Below are 7,687 nucleotides of genomic sequence, written 5' to 3'. Positions count from 1 at the left end.
TTGAGACCTTTTATCCATTTTGAGTTGATCTTTGTGTACGGTGTAAGAGAATGGTCGAGTTTCATTCTTCTACATATAGCTGTCCAGTTTTCCCAGCACCATTTATTGAAGAGACTGTCTTTTTTCCACTGTATATTTTTTCCTGTTTGTCGAAGATTAATTGACCATAGAGTTGCGGGTCCATATCTGGGCTCTCTACTCTGTTCTACTGGTCTATGTGTCTGTTTTTATGCCAGTACCATGCTGTCTTGGTGATCACAGCTTTGTAGTAAAGCTTGAAATCAGGTAACGTGATGCCCCCAGTTTTATTTTTGTTTTTCAACATTTCCTTAGCGATTCGGGGTCTCTTTTGATTCCATACAAATTTTAGGATTATTTGCTCCAGCTCTTTGAAAAATACTGGTGGAATTTTGATCTGAATGGCATTAAAAGTATAGATTGCTCTAGGCAGTATAGACATTTTAACGCTGGACCAGATGGACCTCATAGATATATACAGAACATTCCACCTTAAAACAACAGATTACTCATTCTTCTCAAGTGCACATGGAACCTTCTCCAGAATAGACCATGTTCTGGGTCACAAATCAGGACTCAACCGATATCAAAAGACTGAGATTATTCCCTGCATATTCTTAGATCACAATGCTTTGAAACTGGAGCTCAATCACAAGGAAAAGTTCCGAAGGAACTCAAACACCTGGAAGCTAAAAGCCACCTTGCTTAAGAATGCTTGGATCAACCAGAAGATCAAAGAAGAACTGAAACAATTCATGGAAACTAAGGATAATGAAGACACTTCGGTCCAAAACCTATGGGATACAGCAAAGGTGGTCCTAAGGGGGAAATACATAGCCACCCAAGCCTCCGTCAAAAAAAAAATAGAAAAATCCAGAACACATCAGCTATCTCTACACCTTAAGGAACTGGAGAATCAACAACAAATCAAACCAACTCCACACATAAGAAGAGAAATCATCAAGATTAGAGCAGAGATCAATGAGGTAGAAACCAGAGATACAGTAGAACGTATCAATGAAACTAGAAGCTGGTTTTTTGAAAGAATCAATAAGATCGATAAACCATTGGCCACACTAATCCAAAAGAAAAGAGAGAAAGCCCAAATTCATAAAATTATGAATGAAAAGGGAGAGATCACAACTAACACCAAGGAAGTAGAAACAATCATCAGAAGTTATTAACAACAGTTATATGCCAATAAGCTAAGCAACCTAGATGAAATGGATGCATTCCTGGAAAATATAAACTCCCAAAATTGAACCAGGAAGAAATTGACAACCTGAATAGACTGATATCTAGTAACGAGACTAAAGCAGTGATCAAAAACCTCCCAAAAAACAAGAGCCCAGGACCTGACGGATTCCCTGGGGAATTCTACCAAACTTTCAAAGAAGAAATAACACCTATTCTCCTGAAGCTGTTTCAAAAAATTGAAGCAGAAGGAAAACTTCCAGACTCTTTCTATGAAGCCAGCATTACCCTGATCCCCAAACCAGGCAAAGACCCTGCCAGAAAGGAGAATTTCAGACCAATATCACTGATGAATATGGATGCTAAGATTCTCAACAAGATCCTAGCAAACAGGATCCAACAGCACATTAAAAAGATTATCCGGGGCGCCTGGGTGGCTCAGTGGGTTAAGCCGCTGCCTTCGGCTCAGGCCATGATCTCAGGGTCCTGGGATCGAGTCCCGCATCAGGCTCTCTGCTCAGCAGGGAGCCTGCTTCCCTCTCTCTCTCTGTCTGCCTGCCTCTCTGTCTACTTGTGATCTCTCTCTGTCAAATAAATAAATAAAATCTTTAAAAAAAAAAAAAAAAGATTATACACCATGACCAGGTGGGATTCATCCCTGGGCTACAAGGATGGTTCAACGTTCGCAAATCAATCAATGTGATAGAACAAATCAATAAGAGAAGAGAGAAGAACCACATGGTCCTCTCAATTGATGCAGAAAAAGCATTTGACAAAATCCAGCATCTGTTCCTGATTAAAACATTTCAAAGTATCGGGATAGAGGGAACATTCCTGAACTTCATACAATCTATCTATGAAAGACCCACAGCAAGTATCATCCTCAATGGGAAAAAGCTTGCAGCCTTCCCATTGAGACCAGGAACATGACAAGAATGCCCACTCTCACCACTCTTGTTCAACATAGTATTAGAAGTCCTAGCAACAGCAGACAACAAAGAGAAATAAAAGGTATCCAAATTGGCAATGAAGAAGTCAAACTCTCTCTCTTTGCAGATGACATGATTCTTTATATGTAAAACCCAAAAGACTCCACCCCCAAACTACTAGAACTCATACAGCAATTCAGTAATGTGGCAGGATACAAAGTCAATGTACAGAAATCAGTTGTTTTCATATACACTAACAATGAAAATACAGAAAGGGAAATTAGAGAATTGATTCCATTTACTATAGCATCAAGAACCACAAAATAACCTGGGAATAAACCTAATGAAAGAGGTAAAGGATCTGTACTTGAGGAACTACAGAACACTCATGAAAGAAATTGAAGAAGACACAAAAAGATGGAAGACCATTCCATGCTCTTGGATCGGAAGAATAAACATTGTTAAAATGTCTATACTGCCTAGAGCAATCTAATGGTCAGACTTTAAAAAAAAAAAAAGTTGTATGCTCTGGGCCAGTGTGAATAACTTTGGAGTTAACTCTTTTTTAAAGGTTTCATGGAGGGGCATCTGGCTGGTTCAGTAAGTGGAGCATGCGACTCTTGATCTCAGGGTTGTAAGTTCGAGCCCCATATTGAATGCAGAGATTATTAAAAATAAAAAATCTTTAAAATAAATTTTAAAAAATACAGGTTTGATGGAATTCATTTGTGAAAGTTCTCAGGCCTTTTACGTGAGTTCTAGGTCAACTCTTTTCAGGTGAGTTCTAGCTCAACTCTCTTTAGGTGAGTTCCAGCTCAACTTTTTTTCTATAGTAATTTTTCTGTTTAGATTGCCTATGTCTTCAGGGTTTAATTTTATTGATGTATATTTTCCAAGAAAACCATCCATTGCAGCCAGGTTTTCAATTGTGTTTTCTAAGATTTGACCTAAGTATTATTATTTTTTTAGATGTTCAAAAACTTTTAATGAAAACCATTTTGCATATTCAATTCAGAAAGTTTTAAAAAAATTTTTTGACCTATGTATTATTACTATGATTTCATCGATATCTATAACTGTTTCATCATTGTAATTCCTAATTTTATGAGTGATGTTATTACTGTTAGTTTCCAGATACTATAAGATGTTGGTTTTTCCTCTTTCATCCAAGATGTTTAAGAAGTTTTTTTAATTTCAATAAATCTTAATAAAAAAGTATAACATACTGAAAAATTAAAGACAGATTTTGGTGAATTTTCACAAAGTGAATACACTCCTTAACTAATATCAGATCAATAAATGCAACATTATCCATATCCCACAAGTCCCTAGAAGTGTTCTTTCTCGATCACTATATCTTCTCCACAATAGTAACTACTGTCATGAACCCTAACACAATATATGTGCTTATTCTTCTCTCTCTGCTTTCTTTTATCCAACATTATCCTTTTAAGGCTCATCCACATCCTGGTATATAGCAATGTCTCCACTGCTGTATAATAGTATGTTCTATGAAATGCATTTCTTATATCCAATTGAGTATTCTTTGCATTATTTTATTAATTTTTATTTTTTATTCTTGTAAGAGCACTTAACATGAGATCTATTAACAAATTTTTTAAGTATACAATATAGTACTGTAAACTATAGGTACTATATTGTACAGTAGATCTCTAGAACTCACTCATCTTGCATAATAAAACTTTATACCCATTAAACTACTCCCCATTTCCCCTCCCCCACAGCCCCTGGAAACCATCATTCCATTCTTTGCTTCTAGGAGTTTGACTATTTTAGATGCCTTGTATAAGTGGAATCATGCAGTATTTGTCCCATGTCTGCCTTATTTGGCTTAGCGTAATGTACTCAGCTCCATTCATGATGCTGCATTTGGCAGGATTGGCTTCTTTTAAGAATAAATAATATTATTGATTCTACTTTTTGTTTACTTGTTTATTCTTTTTTTTTCTATTCCACATGTAAGTGAAATCATTTGGTATTTGTCTTTCTCTGTCTGACTTATTTCACTTAGCATTATACCCTTTAGGTCCACCCACGTTGTCACAAATGGCAAGATCTCAGCCTTTGTGTGTATATACCACATTTTCTTTTTTTTTTTTTAAGATATAATTGACATCTGGTATAAGTTTAAGACTTACAATGTATTCATTTGGTACATTTACATATTACAATATGATTACCAGTGTAATATCTGGATTAGCTAACACCTCTATCACATCACATAATTATCATTTTTTATTGTATACCACATTTGCTTTATTCATTCATCTGTCAATGGACATTTAGATTGTTTCCATATCTTGGTTATTGCGAATAAGGCTGCAAAGAACATGGGAATGCAGCTCTTTCCTCAAGATCCTGATTTTCTTTTACTTAAAAAAAAAAAAAAGATTTGAGAGAGAGCTGTAGAAGGGGTGGGAGAAAGAATCTATTTTTTTTTTTTCAAGAGAAAGAATCTTCAGCAGATTCTGTGCTGAGCACAGAGCCCAACTTGGGGCTGGATCTCATGACTGTGAGATCATGACCTGAGCCCAAACCAAGAGTTGGATGCTTAACTAACTATGCTGCTCAGGCACTCCTCAAGAGCGTGACTTTAGTTCTTTTAGATATATAGACCCAAAAGTGAGATTGCTGCATCACATGGTAGTTCTAATTTTTTTTTAATTTTTAAAAGATTTTTTGAGAAACCTCTATACTATTTTCCATAGCGGCTGTACCAATCTACATTCCCACCAACAGTGCTCAAGGGTACACATTTCTCTTGTCAACACTTTTGTTTTGTTTTGTTTTGTTTATATAATGGTTGTCATTATTAGGTGTGAGGTTATATCTCATTGTGGTTTTCATTTGCGTTTCCTTCAGTGATAAGTGATGTTGAGCATCTGTTGGCTATTTGTATGTCTTCTTTTGAGAAATGGTTATTCAAGTAAATGGTATTGGGAAAACTGGATTTCTACAAACAAAAGAAAGAAATTGTACCTTTATCTTATACTATACACAAAAATAAACTCAAAATGGATTGTAGACTCTAACATAAGCCCTAAAACTATAAAACTCCCAGAAGAAAACATGAAGGGACATCTTGACATTGATCTTGGGCTGATGATTTCTCAGATATGATATCAAAAGCATAGGCAACAAAAGTGAAAATAGACAAATGGGATCACATGAAAGTAAAAAACAAACAGTAAAAGGACCAATCAACAAAATGGAAAGATAAATGTGGAATGGGAGAAAATATTTGCAAGTCCCATATCTGATAAGATGCTATAGTATATAAGGAACTCCTATAACTCAGTAGTAATATTAATCTGATTTAAAGATGGGCAGAGGACTTAGACATTTTTGTTTTGTTAATTTTTAGTTTTGTCATTCCCTAATCAGAGAATATGATCTGTATTGTTTTTACTGTTCTGAGTTTATTGAGTTTTTTTTTTTAAATTCAGTTATTTCAAATTTACCATGGCCACCTGAAAGGAAGCTGTATTCTTTGTTTACAGGTATATAGTTCAATGTGTTTTTTTACTGTACCTCTTACAAATTGAGACTATATAGGTTTTCTTTATTCTCACCTCTTTGTCTATGTGATCACTTATAGACTGGAAGATATGTGTTAAAGAATCCCAGTGTTTACTGCATTTATATTTGACCCTCTATGCCCTATAACTTTAGGTTTACACTCTAATGATATTTTATTTTCTGCATAAGGACTCATAGGATGTAAACACAACTGTCTAGTTTAGGCTTTTTGTCTTGAAGTCAAAGTTCTATGATATTAAAATCATGTGCCTTCCTTTTTAATATGCATTTGACTAATATATCATTATCCATTTTTTTAGTTTCAATTTTTCATTGTCACTTTTATATGCTTCATTGAGATATACTATAAATAAATAGAACATATTTAAAAAATATAATTTTATAATTTTGAAATTATTGTGAAATAATCACATCACTACAATCACTGTGAAAACATCACTACAATCAGGATAATGTACATATCCACCATGCCCAAAAATTTTCTCGTGATTTTTTTGTAGTCCCTCAATCTTCCCACCTCAACACAAGCACTCACTGTTTTGTTTTTATTTCACTAAAGACTAATTGGGATTTTCATTTTTGTACAAATAAAATCAAACTGTATGAACTCCTTTTTATCTGGCTACTTTCATTCAGCATAATTATTTTGAGATATATAATATTATTGTATGCATCAATAGTTCATTCCTTTCTTTCCTTTTTATTGTTGAGTAGTGTTCTATTCTGTGGATATAGCATATTTTGTGCATGCATCATTTATTTGTTAATGGATATTTGGGTTGTTTTCACTTTTTGTCTATTACAAATAAAGTTGCTATAAATACTAGCATGCAAGTCTCTAAATAGACATATTTTCATTTCTTTGGGGTAAATACCTAGCAGTGAAATAGCTGGATCATATGGTAAGAGTATTTTTGCCTTTGTAAGAGACTATCAAACTATTTTCCAAAACCGTTGTACCATTTTACATTCCCACCAGCAGTTTACCTTGTTTGGGTGCTCGATACTTTTGTATTACTTTAAATATCTTTAACTTTTTTTCTGGACACAGTTAAGTTACTTAAAGTTAAATTCGTTTGGGTCTTGTTTGAAGCTTTTAGGCAAGACTAAAACAGTATTTATTATACAGTTAATTTTGCCCCATGAATGAAACAAGTTCATCCTGAATACTCTATCCAATGCCCCCATGAATTATGAAGTTTTCCAGTTTGGTTGATGGGAACAAGAATCATTCCTAGATCTGTGTGAACTCCAGAGATGATTTCCCCTTGATATTTTCAGATGGCTCTTTTCCCCAGCTGTGGGGAGTTTCTTTACATGTATATGCTGATCAGTTCTCTCCTGAATACTAAGAAGGATCTTCTGCAATCCTCTGGAATCATCTCCGTGAAACCCTGTTCCTTAATACTCTGTCCTCCTAATTCTAGATGTTTTGGTCTCACTGAACTACTAACTCTTTCTCCACAATACAAATGCCTGCCAGATTCTGCCTGATTTTTTCTTCAAGTCAATAAGGTAGGCAATCACAGAGTTTAATTCATTTGTTTCTCATATTTTATAGAACACTGTCTTTTGTTGTCGAAGGTATTTATATATAAGTAATGTGTGTTTCAGATAGATGATAGATGACAGAGAGATGATAGATGATAGATGCATAGATATAGATAGATAATAGATAGATGGATATCCAGATATAGATAGATAATTGATAGATATCCAGTCCCTGCTACTCCATCTTATTTTGAGTGCATCTCTTGGTGTTGCATTTATATGCATGTACATATATTCATATTCAGCAAAATGACCTTCTTGAAGAAATGAACAAATTGTCTCATATTGATATGCCAGTTTTTACTTTCATTTCTGTTTCTGTAAGGCTTTGTTTACAATATTTCCTTTGTGTTTTTCTTTCCCATATCATCTCCTTTTTCTTTGTTTTAATTCAGTTGTTCCTTCTAGGGTTTATACAGTTTTCAGTTCCAAAT

Source organism: Lutra lutra, chromosome X, assembly GCF_902655055.1.
Source record: "Lutra lutra chromosome X, mLutLut1.2, whole genome shotgun sequence".
Lineage (NCBI taxonomy): Eukaryota > Metazoa > Chordata > Mammalia > Carnivora > Mustelidae > Lutra > Lutra lutra.
Note: the sequence above shows the minus strand (reverse complement) of the source record.